Source organism: Megascapheus bottae, chromosome 16, assembly GCF_031878675.1.
Source record: "Megascapheus bottae isolate mThoBot1 chromosome 16, mThoBot2.hap1, whole genome shotgun sequence".
In the NCBI taxonomy this organism is placed as follows: domain Eukaryota; kingdom Metazoa; phylum Chordata; class Mammalia; order Rodentia; family Geomyidae; genus Megascapheus; species Megascapheus bottae.
The window spans coordinates 28,371,151-28,391,119 of record NC_143524.1 but is presented as its reverse complement, the minus strand read 5'-3'; the positions used below and the strand labels follow the sequence as shown (position 1 = coordinate 28,391,119).

At 36.6% G+C, this 19,969-nt stretch overlaps 1 long non-coding RNA gene across 2 annotated transcripts in view; it reads left to right on the top strand.

Annotated features, from left to right (window-relative positions):
- The first annotated feature begins 4 nt into the window (after positions 1–4).
- LOC150053056 (uncharacterized) overlaps positions 5–19,969 on the top strand; it is a 42,984-nt gene continuing 23,019 nt past the window's right edge. For both annotated transcript variants that reach the window (XR_016538148.1, XR_016538147.1), the window contains exons 1-3: positions 5–181; positions 530–746; positions 2,869–2,921. This is a non-coding gene — a long non-coding RNA (uncharacterized LOC150053056). The remainder of the gene's footprint in view (positions 182–529; positions 747–2,868; positions 2,922–19,969) is intronic.

Here is a 19,969-nt window from a genome sequence, read left to right as displayed (position 1 = left end):
TAAGTACAGCCCTGACTGTAATTCCCTATATCCTATCACTCTTGCTTGAGTGAGACCGCGGGAGGTCTGGGCAGTGAGGGTTCAGAGAATGGAGATGACATGGGAACAGAAGTAGGGATATTTGGAACAGAGGAGGGAGGGATGTGAATGCTTTACACTTGAACAGGCCACCAAGGAAAAGGTAATGGAGCACAGACAGTTTCCAAGCATATAGACAGTGACAAATTACGGTCGTGCCAGGCTAGGCTTCAATAGCAGTAGGTAGGAAAGCACTGTGATCCAGAAAACATGCTTTGGAGCAGACTTCTGGATTTGAATAATAATTCCTGTGTGTGTGTGTGTGTGTGTGTGTGTGTGTGTGTGTGTGTGATTAACCTTCAGGTAGTTGGGTTAAATAACAGCATCTTCTTTCCAAGATGATGATCATCCAGTTACTTTCTTGAGCTGTCTAACAAATTGTTCAGTTAATGTACAAATGTACTCAATTTGCTACGTTAGCGTAAATTCCCTCTGTGTGTCTCACCATCAGTGGGTGAAGGCTGGTAACTAAGAGCTCTGAAGTTTGGAGATTTCCGCAGAGCACAGAAAGTTTGGGGTGAATAGTGAAGACCACGAGGGAGAAAGACTAGTGCAGCACACGTCATGTAGGCAGAGCTGAGGACCCAGACAGAGGCAGTCAAGTTCAGCCCATGTCAGTTCCCACCTGCCACACCAGCCTCATCCTTCCTCTTGGCACCAGGAAGAAGGTAAATTTAGGTTATGGTTAGGTATATTGAGAAATGGAGGGGATGCTGTAATTAATCACCAGCGATTCTTCACTGCAAAACAATTTTGTTGTTAATTTTTGTTTGGAATGCACATCCCTTGCAAATAGACTTACTAAATATGTGCTTTGAACACTGGTCAGCTAGCTGGAAAACAAATTAAAAAAAAACAAATTAAAGGAGTGTATCAATTATTTCTTGAGGAACAACATCACTATTAGGAGTTCTATGAATCATTTGTTTCTCCTTGTCTAAGAAAATTGAGAAGAGGAGTTAAAGTCAGAGATTAAGGAAATTAAGTAATCAGTAAGAAATCATCACCTTCAGGTGAAAGTGTTACTTACATGCTGGAGCAAAACATCTCAGCAGACAATAGTACCCAGGCCCTGAGTTCAAGTATCCAGCACTTGGCACACAGAAAAAAGTTGCCTTCATATAAACTATATGATTAAATTTCCAATAGGCCAGATGGCCTCTATTCTTCCCTAAGAATATGTAGGATATGTGATAATTCTTGAGACTATTATATGTATGTCATTTACATCAATTTTAAAATACATTATTTCCCAAAGTGATTAGAAATCTTGGTCCTGAAGTGTAAATTGATTTTCTGATTTCAAAACAATTTGCTATGCATTCATTTTTAAGAAAGACCCAGCAGGTGGCGCCCAAATGATGATATAACCAGTAAAGATTTGTAGTGCAGAGAATGAATAAAAAAATAGTTTTTCAGCCACAAGGTGGTGCTGGGTAACCAATTGGAGCAATAAACTTCAATTGTTTTTTTTTTTTTTTTTTTTTTTTGCCAGTCCTGGGCTTGAGCTCAGAGCCTGAGCACTGTCCTTGGACTTTCTCAAGGCTAGAGCTCTGCCACTTGAGCCTCAGCACCACTTCTGGCTTTTTTCTATGTATGTGGTACCGAGGAATCGAACCCCGGTCTTCATGCATGCTAGGCAAGCACTTTAACCACTAGGCCAAACTCCCAGCCCCTAAACTTCAATTTTTAAGTCCCTAAAAGTACTTTTAGTATTGCAGGAAACATTGTTTGAAAGTCTTTAGATTTAACCATAAATGTATTGCTTTTGGAGCAAATGAGGTCTAATACAGGTAATTAAAGAAATAGTCCCCTAAACCTGGTACTGGTGGCTCAAGTTTGTAATCCTAACTACTAAGGAGGCTGAGAACTGAGGATCATGATTCAAAATCAGTCCAGGCATGAAAATCCATGAGACTTTGAGAGAAAACAGAAGTGGCACTGAGGCTCAAGTGGCAGAACCCTAGTCTTAGGCTGAAGAGCTGAAGAGTTCAGGGACAGCGCCGAGGCCTAGAGTTCCAGCTCCAAGACTGACAATAGTAACAACAATAACAAAAGAAAAATCTCCCTACTAAAAGTGATATTGTCCATGGTCTTTGAAAAACATGTTTATATATACATGCATAATACATATATTTAAATATTTTCATGGCACTATTTATCTTCGATATCTCATTTTTAAGGACATATAAACACTTTTCTATACTTCTGCATCATGTGGCTTTTATCCTGCTCCTCTAAGAGTTTCTTAGTAAGATGGATCACTTATTAAGGAGGTGTGGAAATATGCGGACTCAGTTACGGACATGGACACATTAGAAAGACGTTAAGTTTTTCTTCTATTGTATTTCATGGGCTTCTTGAAAATGTCACTTTGATTTTATTATACATCATCTTGCAGAATCAAGTGTAAATTAAAAAAATAACTAGAAATAAACAAGTCTCAAAGTACATAACTTAAAATTTCACACTACGGAAAGTAAAATTGTTGTATAATCATTTAGCTACAAACACTTCCCTTCCCTATTAACTACCTCTCCAGTGAATCCATTTCTCCTCAGCCATTCCATCCTTCCTTTCCTTGCCATGGCCACTGGGACTTTCCCAATAGCTCCATTCAAAGCTATTCCTGTCACAGTCTGTCCCTGCAACCTTCTGTCTCGAAGTCAGAAAAACACTGTATAACTGCAAATACCTGAGAGGCATTTTTCTGTATGTACTGGTGCTGGGGCTCGAACTTAAGTCCTGTGCTTTGCACATTCATTTCTTTATCTTTTTCTTCTTTTCAAGGCTGCTCCTTGGCTGCTTTTGGTGTTGTTGTTGCTGTTGTTTGTGAACTGGAGGTAAGAATCACATAGAATACACCTGCTTGGGCTGGCTTTATACTGTGATCCTCAAATCTCAACATCCTGAATAGCTTGGTTTACAGGTGTGAACCAATAATACCTGGTTAAAAAATGTACATCTTTAGGCTTATCTTATGCCATTCTTCCCAATCATTATCTCCACTTTTACATGGGAACTGTCTTAAAATATTCTCCTCTGACTCATTAAAGTCACCCTTCCCCTTCTCCAACCTGGCTGTGTACATTCTTCAGATCATATTCAAACATCACTTCTTCAGGGAAGGCTTAGGTCAGAAACATAGCAGAGTTCTGTGTGACGGTCCTTTGGGGAATACCTTTTACGGTGGGATGTGGTCCAGATGAGGTGAACCATGACTATGGTCCTTTGCTGACCCTCACATAAATGTCACAAGGGCCTTGCACTCACTCTGGATTTTCCATCACTTGGCATGCTGTACTCACCCTGTGGAAAGAATTCAACAAATATTAGTGAAATGGTGGAATGAAAAAACTGAGGATACACCAGAAGACTTGGGAAGATGTGATTGATTCACAGGAATCAGAAAGCCTCCTGTTGGCAAGATGTTGACCCTCAGGAGGAAGTTTAGGAAGCAGATGGAGCTGTCACCAGATGCCGGAAGGGCTATCTGAGACAGACTGATGAAGCATATATCTCCAGAGGGTTGATGGAGGACCAAAAGCTGGTTGGAATAATAAATCCCAAATAAACCCCAGATTACAATGAAGAACTACCAGTAACCACAGGCATTCAAGCATAACCAGTGCCTCAGTCTTAGGATTTTGAAGGACAGACAATTTTCCAACACCATATTTCCACTCAAGCACAGGTCATCAAACTCTTGGTGTACTTGAAATGAATTATAAGTAGACATAGCTTTTCTGTTTTGGATGCTGTCTTCTGGGACAATTGAAATCATCTATTTAAAGTTACCTTTTGTGCTAATTTTATGGCAGTCTTGGGTTTGAGCTCAGTACTTCACATAGCTTGGCAGGTGCTCTACTACTTGAGCCATACCCTTAGCACTTTTGCTTTAGCTCTTTCTCAGAAAGGCTCTCAAAACTGAATTTTCTTAGCCAGGCATGGTGGCTCATGCCTGTAATCCTAGCTACTCAGGAAACTGAGATCTAAGGATTGTAGTTCAAAGTCACTAAAGAGACTCTTATCTCCAGTCAATCACTAGAAAACATGAAGAAGGGCTGAAGCTCAAGGAGTAGGGCAGTAGCCAGGAGCTGAAGAGTTCAGGGACAGTGCCAAGGCCCAGAGTTCAAACCTTATGACGCTCCCCCCCCCGAAAAAGCCCAACCCCCCCAACCCTGAATTTTCTTAAGGATGTCTATCCTCAGCCTTGTGCTCCTCCTTTTTACACCTCTTACACAAATGGAATAAGAAACCAGCACTGCCACATCTGACTTGTCTTGTTGAGATGGACTCTCACCAACTCTTTGCCCAAACTGGCTTCAAACTAATCTCTACCTCCTGAGAACCTGGAATTCCAGCTATAAGCTACTGGTTGCAGCCTACTTTTTTATTTTCTAACATTTGCAGAATCATTAAAAAATATTTACTCAGAATTTTTTAGACTATATTCAGATTTTAGATCAATAAACTGTGATTGTGCTTAATATGCACTTCAAATATGTTAAGTCTACTTAATTTTATCTAGAAATGTAAGTGGCTAATGAGACTTTGTTCCATTCAAGGGAAAGGGTTAAGAACTTTATAATCAATGCCCTAAATTTCTAACTCATATCTCAGTACCATAGGTAAAAATATTCATCATCCCGGAAGTTGGAATAAAGATCAGCATATTTTCATGTTCAAGTTTTCAAATTCTTTCTCTTTTTAGCTATCTAGTTTTCATTGACACATGTTAATCACATATTGATGTAGTGCCATGTGATGTTCTGATACATGTACACATGATGTAATATTCAAATTTACCAATTCCTTCTGTTTAAAACTTTGACTTTCCCCCTGCTTTTTTTGAATATATAACATTTGATAACTTTCTATAGTCATTCTACAGTGTAAGAGGCCAGTTCTTATTCTAATCTAACATCATCTATTATCAAATTTCCTACATTTGTCTAGACCTTGCTTCCCCTAGCTCTATCTCTTTTCTCTTATAAGATTAACTTGTCAAAGTTCTATACCTAAGAATGTGTTTGTCTCTTTGTGGCTTATTTCAAATAACAAAATGTTCTATGCTTATATTCATGTTCCAGATGACACGGTTTCATCCTTTGAATAGTACTTCAAAATATTCATAGCTTTTATTATCTTTGCCTACAACTAATAGAAATTTTGACTAATTCCATTTCCTGGCAGTGTGAATATTCCTATAATAGAAACAGAGGTACAAATGTCTCTTGGACATATTAATTCCACTTCTTTTGGATATATGCAAAATCCTAGGATCATCTTATAACAATTATCTTTAAATGTTTGAGGAATCTGAATGCTATTTTCTGTAACAGAAATATACATTCACATTGATCATTCCTATTTTCCAATATCCTCACTAGCATTTGTTTTTCTTTGGTGTTATTGATATAACCATTCTAGCTGAAGTTAGGTTATGCCTCTTTATGACTTAGATTTAATCACTTTTCAAAATTGTCTTACTGATCTGTGAGTACCTTGTATATTATGGATATTAACCAGAAGGTTGCATTTGCAAATATTTAGCCTATTCTATAAGATGACTCTACTTTTTCTTCTTTGTAGAAGCTTTCAAGTCTGATGCAATCCTATGTTCTCTTTTCCTTCTTTGTTTAGGGGATCTTTTCCAACAAGTTTCTGCTCATTTCAATGTCCTGAAATGTTTCCCTTATGTTTATTTCTGGTAGTTTCATACTTTTGTGTCTTACAATTAAGAGTTTATCCATTTTTGTGCTAATTTTTGTGTAACTCAAGGATAGTGTGGCAATTTTTGGTAGATTATAAATGAATTCTACACATCAAGAGTGAATTTTCAAAATCAATTTCTCTGGTAAGCAAACAAATACATGAATTGCTTCATTATTTTCCAAAGCCAAAATCAAGACCAAAAGATGGCAAATATAGTAAAAGATAAAGAAGCTACACACACACACACACACACACACACACACACACGACCACAGTACAGCCATTGAAAGTATACAGGTAAATGGTATTATTTTATTCTTTCAAATGGCTGTGTAAATTTCCATTGTGTTTAGGAACCACATTTTTTTAAATCTATTTTAAGGCATCTGAGATGTTTCCACAACTTGACCACTGTGAATATTGCAACAATGAACATGAATGATGAAGGGTCTTTGTGGTATCCTGGCTGTGACATTCTGGGTAGGTCTATGTCTGGGTCGCAGGGAGTATCTATGTTCAGTTTTGTGAGGAACCTCCAGACTACTGTCCAGCATGAAGTAAGCTAAGCTCAGAGAGAAAAATGGCACATGTTTTCTCTCATATGTGGAAGCTAGCTCTACAATTACTCTGGCATCTGATAAAGTATACAGGACTCTAGGCATTCACACACAATGAGACTAACTGGAGATACCCTTAGGAGAGGAATGCACAGGAGCAATGCCTATATGCATGTGATTATACAAAATAATATTGAAATGAACTTCAGGAAATGGAAACAAGAGTTTTATTTAATTGTTTTTATTATTGCTTTCTTCTTGTCTTGTTTGTTGATTTATATATCTTTGGGAGGGCCAGGGAAGGTCCACAAATGGAGGGACAAAGTGCAAACAAATGCAGCAGTGATCCTTTCTAGACATGATGTCGAGTATGAACTGTATAACTCATGGGTAGGAATGGGAGGGAGGGAAACAGGCAAGAGTAAGGAAAGAAGTGACAAAAAGAAATGTCCTCATTACCTGACTTATGTAACAGTAAACCTTCTGTAAATCAATATCGAATAAAGAAAGCAAGCAAAAAGGCAATGCAATGTACATCAATTTGGAGATAGTCATTAGATACTGTTCAAAGTATCAAGTAGCAAATGTATACGACATGCTTCCATTTGCAACAGAAAGTTAATAGATATTAATACTAAAAATTAGGAAAACTGTTGTCGCCTGTGCTGTGAAATATCAGAAAATGTGTATACAGACTGTTATCAGTGACTCTCTCTGGGCTGTGGGATTGTTATTTTTAAATGACTAAAAAGAATGAAGACCAGCAGGTCCTGTTTTACACATCTGATGCACTACATTATGGGTCAAGTATTCCCGAATATGGAATAGATACTAATTTTTTTTTGCACATGAGCTGTGGAAAAAACAAAACCTAATAAGGACAGAAAAACAATACAATTTATTGTCCGTGTTCTGTAAGAATAAAGAAGAGAAAACGAATCGTAGCCCAACAAAGAGGGAGATGATTTTAATTTCCAATGCCTACCCTTAAAATTCAAATGTCTTGTTGGCAGAGAATAATAATGAAATCATGCATAAAGATTAGAACATACAGCATTCACTTCCAAGTCATTCTTGCTCTTGCTCCTGCTGTCTCAAGGAGAAACTAGACTGTTGGAAAATATCTCTTTCACCCAGAATGATCTGTGTCACAGTTCCATTTCAATATTTTAAAAATATATTTCTCCTGTCATGGTGTAAATGATTTCCTACTCCAATGACGGGCATTTTCAATCATCAATAATATGACTAAACTATCAGACATCTTTACCATGTGATGTGGTTTCTTCCAGTTAGATGGTATAAGCCAAAGGAAGAGGTAGACAAAGCAAATATGTATTTGCAAGAAGGGACAAGCAAGTGACATTCAGGATCTATTTATGAGGAAACTCATGAATGGAGGAAGTGGGCTGATGGGAAGAGAAGAAAGAGAGCATGGGAAAGTCAGAGGAGTTAAGTTGTTTGGTGAAGCCAGTGTATATTACACTTCCTAATCTGTGAATAATTATTCCACAGATATGCTATATACATTATTTAGTATGTAACAAACATTCTCTATAAAATGCAAAAAAGCACACACAATTAACGTAGATCAGACTCATTTTTCATATTATGAAATAATTGAGAGGATAATAAAGTGATGTATGTTTTTATTTAGTAAGGTCTCAGCTCTATCACTTGAGAATTTAAATCTTATTTATTCTTTATCTGATTAATGTTAGCAATATATGATGTTTAAATTAATGCTCTAAGGTCTAAATACAGAAGACAGTTTGTGTTGAATATTATATCAAAAAAGAACAATTTCTATTTAGAAAAAAGACTCATTTTTTACCTTTTTCTAAATTTTTGATTCAAACACTTGGCTTTTAGTTAGTTTAGTTTCTTAACTATATTTTTGACTTTGTGAATGGAGAATAATTGTCAGACTTAGCAATAAGTGATATAGATTTTATCTACAGTTCTTCCAGCTTTTGTTTCAAGTAAGTCACTGAAGTTCTGTAGACTGCAGTTGCCCTTTCTGTGCAAAGTAAGAAGACTGGGCTGGATAGATTGTTTCTGTTTTGAATTCCTTGATATCATTTTGAGAATTTCCCAAGGGAAATTCAAAATCATCCTTCCTTTACATTTTGATATGATGGTCATATGAAAATCTATGGTCTATTTTATATTAACAAAACAAAGAATATTTTAAGAAAATGTATCATCACTGTCCGTTTTCTGAGGACAGTGTTCCCCAAGAATAACTTGTGGGTGATAGTATATTAAATGTCGAAATGAAATTGGTAGCAAATGTTTGTGGTGAAGGTTAGGCACATGACACATTTTGTTTACTATTTTTACTGCATTAAACTTGTCTTTTCAGTAACATTTCTTAAGCGTCTCCTAGTCAACTTCCTTAAAACAAGATTGCTCTTCAAAGGGACTTTGCTTTTTGGATGCCTACACATGCCTACTTAGTGAGGGAAAGAAATGATGCTACAAAATCTCTACATGATTTTGCAGTGAAAAAGCAGCTCTGTCATGTTTCCAAGTTGTGTCATACTTTATTAGAAGTAGTGTTATAAAAAGTGGATAAACAAGAATGTGTAAGTAAATTAGTTTCTATTTGAAATATTTCTATAATTAGTTTTGACTAAAGAATAACTGTAATATTCTTTTTTAATTTTTTGTTGTTGTTGCTGATGTGTGATGATTTCTTCAGAAACATTTCTATGGATGAAGCAATTTATGAGCATGCAGTAAATACAAGATTTTGTAGTTATGTATACCCTTTTTTAGACACCAGCACCATCTTTTTCTAGTTGCACCAGCCCACAGAATAATTTTGAGCCCAAGAGTGAATGATAAAATATTATCAAGTTACTCTAATAAACAAAAGGACAGTTATTGATGCCAATCTTAAAAAATAAACCAGTTGCTGCTGAGCTGGTGGAGTGGCTGAGGAGATAGAATGCCTGCCTGGCACGTGTATGGCTCTGGAATTAAATCCTAGTACCACCAAGAGAAAGGGGCTGATAATACTACTCTGCTCATTTTTCTTAAACTTAGAAATTTATTGGATGTACTTCTTTGAGATGAAATGAGTCTGGTGACTCAGGAATGGGATTGGTTTTCTGTAGCATGGTGAGGGCAAGAAGGTACAAGTTTCCAAAGATATTTCTATCTTCTAAGGGCTTTTCCAATTCATCCTTTTAATTGCAAAGTGTTATGCTGATAGGGGGCTTCCTGCACGCTGACAAATACCACTTGAAATGCTTAACTTACAGCCTTCTATTCAAGCATCTGCCAGCAAGTCAGCAGCATTTTCTGAGGCACAGTCGGTTGGGTTCAGCTGAATGTCTCTCCTTGTTCAAAATTCATCCATAGACTTTTTGTAGCTGCACAGCCCATATACAACAAAGTGCCTTTGGTTCATTTTTCCCCATAGGCAGCATTCAACCCAGAACATGCTGGGATCTGATATCAAGGGGAAAAAAGGCATAGATATGATTCATCTCTTTCACCTGGTTAGCCCAGATCTGTGCTTGCCTTGTACTGCTATGCAGAAGTGATGGAAGGAGGTGGAACAGAAATGCTGGAACCATAAAACCCCTGCTGATTTCCTGGAGGACAGTGGCAGAGGGTCTCTGACAAGCCAGAGAATCTGATGTCTAGGTGCATCTTAAAATTTGCATGGGTGGTGATAATTATTATGTATTTTTGGATAAAATGGATGGCAGTGAGAAAAGAACGGAGGAGTCCACACCCATGGTGCAATGCTGAATGGCCACACAAATATTGATACTTACCTCTAGTCTTCTGACTAGGGGAGATAGCAAGTGGCTTTATTTAAAGACATTATCCTTTGAGTGGTAGGCTTTTCCACAGATAAGCATGATTCTTGCTCATCTTTATATTTGAGGACTCGAGGGGCATATTTCAGTGGATTTGTTCCAGGATACCATGAGATAAAACTGGGTCAAGAGGAGGTAGTGAGAATCTGAAACATTCAGATGAAGAAAAAGTCTATAGTAAGTGCAAGAGAACTTCTTGGAAACTCTGAAATCTGATGCAAAAGGAACCACAATGCCCAAGTGTATGGGTGGCTGGGAATGAAAGATAAAGCACTAAAGATCATAAATCTCCAGGTAGGAAAACAGCATATGTTTAGGTCAGACATGAGCAGTTAATGGGATTTCCATGGGAAGGCTCATAGTTATGGGATGCTAACCTGTTCCCTCAGGAGTGAGTAATCTTGATTTAATAATACAACTTTGGCTAGATAAAGAAGTATCATTTCTAATATCTCGACTTCTTTTAAAGTCACCTATCCCTTAGCTCTGCACCATAAAGGCATATTCTGATAAGAAACAGATTTGTTGACAACCAAATAAAATAAAATGTCTATGACATTTTACACAACAGCTCCTATTCTAAAATAATTCATGATACAGTGTTCAGTTTAAAAAGTGGTAAAATATGATTAGGAAAATTTCACAATCACATAGTCAAGTTAATAGGCATTGCCTAAATGCCTACTGATGAACTTGGCACTGGACCAGTTGCTATTAATTCAGGAAGAAAAGTGACACATTGTACAGAATGTTTATGTAAATAAAAGGAAAGGCACAATTTATTTTCCTACCTAGTTAGATTTTCTCTCCAGATACATGTGGCCATTGATAAATATTTATACAATGGCCCAAATTGTTTTCCTTTGTTTTGACTTTCTGATTTTCATTCCTTGCTCCAATTATTCTTTTATTTCTGTTGTCAGAAAGGACTTTTAAGAAGGCCTTTAAGATTCACTATCAACAAAAGAATTATTTTAGAGCAGTCCACCATTTGAAGTAACAGTGATAATGAGAAACAACACATAGATGTGTCATACAACACATAATCCCAATGCCGCTGACATTGTTCTGAGAACAGCTCAGTTGATAGTGTCACCCTGAATTTTATGCCTGGGTATGACTTTGGGGTCCCTCAGCTAAGCTTGTTTCAGAACAACTCAAGCCAGGACATTACATGTTGCCAAAAGACTCATACACTGAATGAAATGAATAGTTCTGGATGTCTCTTTAGGCTTGGGAGGAGAAGATCAAGGCTGTTAACCAAGAAATGACATTCTAAATGTTGGTGCAAGATGACTCTCTCCCCTCCTCCCCTCCAATCGGCTATTACACTGTGTACACATTGTACTGGGCTCCAGATAGCACCAATTTGTCCTGAACGCATCATTGAGTGAGTGATGGTTCTCTCTCATCCGAACAGATTCACAGCAACTTGGGACAATCATATCATCTGTCACTCAAAAATTGCCTGATCTCCCTCCTATGCTTCATCTAGCCCCACGATATGAAGGGCAGGAATATAAAACAGGTAATCTTTGTGAGAGAACACCAGTGAGAGGAGAGAGGATGAAATGAAATGGTATGGAGAGGATGAAGATGGTCAAAGTCTGGCACAACTATCTAAAATTAGAACAATGAAACTGTTGTGATTGTTACAAAGAGTGGGACGAGGTGGGGAGGGCGCAGATGATGGATGGAAGGATGGGTTTTATCAGATGCATTGTACACATATATGGAAACCACAGAGAAATCCTAATGTACAGTTAATAGATGTTAAAGAAAAATGAAAATGGATTACAAAGGACAATATCAATTAAAAAGAAAATAGAAGATGAGGCTTTTGCTTTTTCTTGTTGGTCATGGGGCCTTGAACTCTGGGCTTGGGTGCTGTCCCTGAGCTCTGCAGCTCAAGATTTTCTAGTGGTTAATTGGAGATGAGAGTCTCATGGTCTTCAGTGCCCGGGCTGGCTTTGAACTCAGTCTTCTGAATAGCTGGAATTACAGACATGAGCCACCACACGGGGTGAGTTCTGAGGACTCCGAGGACTGAGTTATAAACATACATTTTTGACAATCCTGAGTTCAAGTTCCAGTTCTGGCATAGAGAGACAGATGAATAAACACATCTTTTAAAATTAGAAATGCTTTGTTGACAGGTCCTAACATCTAGCTATTCAGGATGTGGAGATTGGGAAAATTGCTATTCTAGCTCATCTCAGACAAGAACTTCACCAGATTGTCATCTCAATCCATCATGGCTATGGTGGCACACACCTGTTTTCTTAGCTTCACTGGACATATAAAGTTAGAGGGTCAAGATCCAGGACAGCTCAAGAATACCATGGAACCCTATATGAAAAATAAGAGTAGCAAAAGGGGCTTAGGGAACCTCTCAAGTAGTGACTCCTGTATATCAAGGACACGTCTTTGAGTTTAATCCCCAGTAGCCACCACACCTCCAAACAAACAAAACCAAACAAAAACTAAAAACTTGTGCCATTATGTTCTCTCTTTTATGTCCAATATGACTGAGTACTAGAGATGTCAGTTAAAATGGCATTATTACACAGTAAATAGAATTTTTCATAGGTCCTCTCAATTTCCAGTCCTGGGCACTTAAAACCTCCATTTCATGCTGCCATTTAGCCCTTTTTTCTTTCATGGCAATCAAGAATGTTACTATGTCTCTTCTGCCTTTCCACACTTTGGAATTCATATATGAATTTTGGAAGTGATCATTCCACTGTCTTTATGGCTTCCCCAAAGACCACCCCTTCAGGATTACATTTTAATTGAAGTTTAATTAACTAAAGATACCCTTAGTATTATGGGCATTCCTTACATCTTAGAGAAGGCCTAATAAAACTAATACAGACTAACAATTCAGCCTCCTCATTAGCTTCAGTTCTCTGTCCATCAAAGATGGTTGCAACTGTGATGGTTTTGGTTTTCTTCTCAGCTTTGGACAACAGTGACTTGTTATGTTTTTTATCCTACACATTCAGAGCCCAGCTGCAGGGCTCTTTTGCTGCAGAGAATATTGACCGTGTTCATAAAAAGTTTGTATTCAACAGAGGCACCAATCCAAGACAGCTGCCTCTCCTCCAGGCTTTTGAATTTTTTTTAAGTGACAATCATAACTCTCTAAAATGTATCTTAAAACCCACTTAGTGGGGCTAACTTGCTGTAAAGTTCCAAACGAATTTACCGCAATACAAAATAGAAAAAATAGTAGATCTAGCAAGTTCAAAAGGAATTTGCCAAAACACAACATAAGAGAAAAGATCAGATCTAGATAGCATGGTATGCTATGGGCAACTTTCCTTATTTGGCAATGCATAGTGAGGTGGCTATAAACACCAAAGACATTTCTTACTGTGAGTTATGTAGCCAATAATTAGTGATAAGCTACCATGAAACTCATGATAAAACAGCTCCCTCCACCATGATCATGCATAATCTTGAGGGAAAGTATAGAGTAAATGGAAGGGGAGTTTCTATTTTAGAAAAAAATAGAATGCATAATATTTTTTGGCCACTCACGGGGCTTGAACTCAATGCCCCTGAACTTTTACAAGACTATCACTTTATAACTTCAGCTAAAGCACCACTTCTAGCTTTTTCAGCTTATGTAGTACTGAGGAATTGATCCAAGGCTTCATGCAGGAAAGGCAAGCATGCAACCAGTAGGCCTCATTCCCGGACTCCCAGAATAAATTTCTTTATGGAGTATTTGGGGAAAATGTAAGACATTACTCTCCCCTCATACACAGAGTGTATTCATTAATTCAAAGTCAATTAAAATAATGATATACATTTTCATTTAAGTCAAATATTCTTCCTTCCCTCCATCTAGTCACGTTCTGTATATTTCACAAAAACTTGTGTTTTTGAGAAAACATCTGCCTCCCTGAGTTCCTTCCTCCTGGGAAAATGGGCTTTGAATCACAGACACAGACATCCTCATTGTTAAAGTGAATACTTCCTATTACAAATGGAAGCATGTGGAATTAGGTTTATCTGTCTCTCATTTGAGTTTCATTTGCAGAAACTAGCCATTAGAAGAAATAAATTATTTGAAAAAGAATAAGAATATGCTAGCCTCTAGACAGACTAGAAGCCTTTTTAGTGCCTATTTCTCAGTGATCAGCAGAAATTTTGGTCCTAAAACAGGTTTTATCTCCTTCAGCCACTCTAACTGGCTGTGTTAAGTTGGCTGAATTCAGTAATGCCAGACAGCTTGGATAGTACACACTTCAGAGCATTTCCTGGGAATAAGCTAATGCAGCAAGATTAAAGCACTCTCATAAAACTAAATGTGTACCTTCCTAAAAACACAGTATAATGATTATGAAAGATGGAATGCAATGGCACACAATAATTACTTTGTGTGTGCCCTAATAGGGCAGAATAAACCGAGTGGATTTTGACATTTGCTCTGAGATAAAAGTATGCAAATAGTGTTCAGTAATGAAGAATGAAGTTGTCAATACCTCATGTTATTTCCTGTCTGCATTTACCTGAACAACATATAACATTCAGGAAAAAAGGCCATATTAGAAAGGAACAAACTATTCATGATTCTGATTGTAATTGTATATCTGGATTGTAATTGTTACTGGATTTCCATAGTTGATTCCAATTCCTTGGTCTTCTGAGTTCTCATTTTTATATCTATAAATTGCATTCAGGAGAGAGGAGAAGATAATGTAAGCAGGCTACAAGATACCACAAAATTGTGTGTGTGTGTGTGTGTGTGTGTGTGTGTGTGTGTGTGTGTCCTGGAAATTACCAGGCATTCAGATGACTTAGCATAAGAGTTTTCATTTTGCCAGCATTTCCTTGATCTTGGCTTATGCTTTCATTTCTTTTGTATCTTCCTCTCAGAAAGTGTCTTTCCAATTAACAGCAAAACAAACATATATTTCCCCCTATGCTCAGTATCAACATAGCCATTCTTTGTCTATTGCAATGTATTTCTTCCTGTAATTCATCTTTATTTAACATACTATGTGACCTTCTTGTTTTCAATATTTTCCCCCTTATTGGGAAGTTGGCTCCATGTTGTCAGACAGATGGTCTATGGTTATTTCTCAGCATCATTTCTAATAGTGTCTGACCCGTGGTAGATACTTGATACTATTTGATGAGTGAATAAACTCGTCTAGCTGACCTTAAAACTAATGTTCTATGAAATAGAAAGTGCAATTTATTATCAACTGGTGTTAGAGTCACCTGGGTTGTTTTAAATAAAGATTGATAGGCCATATCGAGACACATATAAGCTTTACATATGTGGGATACAGTACAGGAATTTGAATATATTCTCAAGTAATACATCACTCAAATGAAGTGTGAGTCAGTACTGGGACTTGAACTGAGGACCTTGTGCTATCACTTGTCCTTCTTACTCATGACTGGTGCTCTGCCATTTGAGTTACAACTCTAGAACCATTTTTTGCTACATTTTTGGACATGGAGTCTCTCAGATTTTTCTGCCAGGGCTGGCTTTGACCCTTGATCCTCAGATCTCAACCTATTGAGTAGCAAAGATACAGACGTTAGCCACCTATGGCAAGGGTTCAGCTTTAGATTAGCAAAGAATTCTTTCAAGATATCAAGTGAGTAGGAAATGGAAAAGTGTTGCCTTAGAGTCTTCAAAAAGGGCCACATGCCTGCAAACACCTTCATGGTTTTAGACCAGCGAGCTCTACTAAATTTACTGCTAATAGAATTGTGAGGTAATGAGTTTGTGACTTTTAAATTTCTTAGTTTCTAAGAACATAGCCTCCATAGAAATCTAATGCATAAATTATGAAAAAATTACTTTCATATTACTTCATCAGCTCATTATTTCTAAACAACATAGTTTTATTTAAGCAAATAATGTACAGAATTATGTTTTCTTTCTGCCTTAGACCCAATTAATGTCTATATGAGTTAAGGGTAAATAGTTCATTCAGCTGCTAGATGGCTCAGTACCTTTTGAACTGAGGAGGATCTTATGGGTTCCTAAGTGAAAGAGGCAAATAAGCCATTTCCCCCTGCCCATTGTTACGTACACACCTTTGGAACTACTTTCCTTTAGTGATGGCCCAAATCCTATTGTTCAGTTTCAGGAAAGTTGCTTTGTGGGTTAGCACTTGCAGCATCCACTGAGATGGTCTTTTATTTGTTTTTGGAGATACCTGCTTGAAAGCTTCAGTAACAACCAGTTAGACAGTCAGGTGCCTCACTGAGCACTGTATTCCTGAGCATGATTATTTTGACTTTTTATTGTTAAACTTACTAAGGTAAGCCACATGTATGTGGCTAATAAAAGAGGTACTGCAAAGTAAACAATTTTTACTCAACCCCAAACCATAAAGAATTTAGAAAAGCTAATTACAATGGCATTTCCCATTTCTAAGGCAATTAGGACTTATAAACATGTTAGAATCTCTAATGTTACATATAAAATTATACATAAGGTGGGTATGGGCATATTTATTGAGCTTCAACTACAGAAATGTCTGGGTAAGTAATAAAAACAAAGTATAAGACTCTAATGAAAGTATTATTAGGCCAATGGTTACAAACTACACTTTAAAATGCTCTACTTATAACACTTTCATATCAGATTCTCTGTAAAATAATTTAATAGTAGAAAAATAGATTGCAAGTATGATTATATACCTTTAACCTAATTATAAAAAATACTCTTTTTGAGTGTGAAAAGGATAAACACACAAATCAGTAGGAGACTATTTTACTAGCTGAAAAAAGATAAAGAAAATATAGTGTACTGACATTCAGTTAAAATATTATGGGATTTTAATAATTTTGGCATATATACATTATTTGTAACACTAAAGATGCTATATATATATATATAAGTATGCAGCAAGGGAAATCTCTCCATGTATCATTTATATCTATGTATTTATGCATCTATCTTTGCATTAAATCCTCATGCTAAGGAATAGTTCAAGGGGTATAGAGCCAAAAATAACTTACAGGCAAAATCAATATTAATTATAAAATGTGGAAAATTCTAAGCCTCACTAATGAATTTGACTTGAATTCACTGAAAGTGTCTAGTGATATCTACTTTTTATTGTCATATTGTAAGCTCGTGGATCAATTTTTTGCACTTAGTACTTCATATTTTCTGACAGAATAATTTAATATTGATTTTCTGTACATCATTCCATCCTACGTTTTACTACGCTTTTCCATAAACATTAACATACCACATGGAATCAGGTGGAATAAAATTACTCTATTGTTAATTAGTTATCTAATGCTATATATTATCTAATAGCTTGTGTTTTGAACATAAGAAGTGCACATAACACTGTAATATGACAATGAGCAAAGAATTCCAAATGCCAAATATGGCTATGCTATTATGTTTGATTTAGCTACTGAACTCTTTGAGAATAATTCTATGTGATTAAACAAATACAAAAAGATATCCTTAAATTGTGTTTCATTACTCTTTGACCCATCTATTACTGTAGATTAAGGATATTATGCTGGTTGCTAGAATGAACTTTGTAATAGTAATGTATCAAAACCAATAATACAAAGTACATAAATTATATTAATTTCCATATTCTTCTCTCCCAATAAAACGATTAAATCCATTAACAAACTTGGATAAGAAAAAAAACTTCATAATCCTATTTATTCAATCTATGGGACTGCCGCAAACCGAAGAGTTTCTGCATGGCAAAGGACATAGCTAACAAGATAAATAGAAGGACCACAGAACAGGAGACAAAAGACTCATATCTAAAATATACTTAGAGCTCAAAAAATTAAACATCCTAAATACAAACCCTCAAAGAAACAATAACGTAATTAATAAATGGAGTAAAAGCAAAAAGAGTTCTCAGGAGAAGAAGCAATAATGTCTGGTAGACACATGAAGAAATATTCAGTATCTCTGGCCATAAAAAAAAGAGAAGCAGCTGGGCACCAGCGGCTCACACTGGCATCCTAGCCACTCAAGAACTAAGGCCTGAGGATCCTGAAACTTTTATCTCCAATTAATAACAGAAAAAGTCAGCTGTGAGGCAGTAGCTACCGTGGTAGAATTCTAACCATGAACAAAAGGAGCTCAGGGCTTCGGGATAATGCCCAAGCTTCAAGTCTCAAGCTCAAGTCCCAGGACTAGAAAAAATATATCAAAACCACATTGAGATTCCACCACCTCACCCTCTAAACATCATGAAGAAAACTGACAGTAATAGATTCTGAAGCGCATGTCCTCGAAAGGGAACTCTAGTACATTTCTGATGGAGAAGTAAACTAGTGCAACCACTTTGGAAAGCAGTACAGAGGTTCACCAAATGTAGAGCTCCCCTGTGACCCAGAAATCCCACTCCTGGGTATTTATCCAATACACCACACAATATAAGGTGACACTAAAGCCACCAACACATCCAAGCTCATTGCAGCAATGTTTACCAAAGACAAGTATAGAATCAACCCAATGCCCCTAAGTGGATGAATGGGTCATGAAAATGTGAGATATATATATATATATATATATATATATATATATATGTAGTGAAATTCTACTCATCTTTTTTAAAGAATGTTATTGTATCTGGTACATTGTATTGTTAACCTGTTTACTTGAAATAGGGAAGGTAAAGGGGAAAACAAGATGATTGAGAGGGTAGTGGGGGAGGAAAAGTGGGAGAAAAAAATGGAAAGGGCTGTCAATGTACAAGAAGTAATGTCCTCATTACTTGACGAATATAACTGTAACTTCTCTATATATCACTCCAACAATATCATACAATTAAGAAACAATGGAAAGACTTTGGAAAACTATATTAAGCAAAGTAAGCTAGACCCAAAGAAACACAGGTTCCATGGTTTCCCCTCATTTTTGATAACTAAAATGTACCTAAACATTTATGAGTACTAAACATAGTTTGGGACATCATAAATTATACAGGTCTCTAGGCATTCATGAATAGTGAGAATAAAAGAGATATTCTTTTTTAAAGTATAGAGGGGTTACAGTTACATTCGTCAGGTAGTGGGCACATTGCTTCTCACACATTGGTACCCTTCTCATGCTTTTGTCTCCATTTCCTTCCCCCACCCCCTGCCAATCACCTTGTTTTTCCCGCTTCCCTCCTTTATTTCAATTAACATATAAATGTATATACAATATACCAGGTAACACAGCCAGATACAGTAATTACATGAGATTAATCCTAAGGGGAAAAAGGAAAAAAGAAATAACTTAGTACAATCACAAACCTCAAAAGAAGATATTCTTAGGAGGAGATCACAAAGCACAAAAGGTATGTGCATCTGATCATATAAAATAATATTTACCTAAAAGAAATTCAAGGAATGGAAACTGATTTTTTCCTTTGTTATTGTTTGTATTCTTTTCCTTTTGTTAATTTATCTTTGGGAGAGTAAGAGAGAGTACAGAAAAAGTGGGACAAAAGTGAACAATTGTAATAGTGTTACTTACTAAACACTATGCTGAAAATGAACTATACTGTTTGTGGGTTGGGACAGGGGGTGGGGGAACTGGGAGAGAACTAGGAAAGGGGTATTTTTTGGTTCATGTATATATATACATATATTGTAAAGGTGATGAACAGAAGGGTTACAGTTGTGTAAGTAAGGAAATGAGTACATTTCTATTTAAAAATTATTTAAAGTGCATTTCTTTTTCAACACTGTTACCACTCAGAAGTTATAAAGTTATAAAGTTCATTTCCATCATAGCATGTAGTGAATTTATCGTTGCTGCATTAGTTC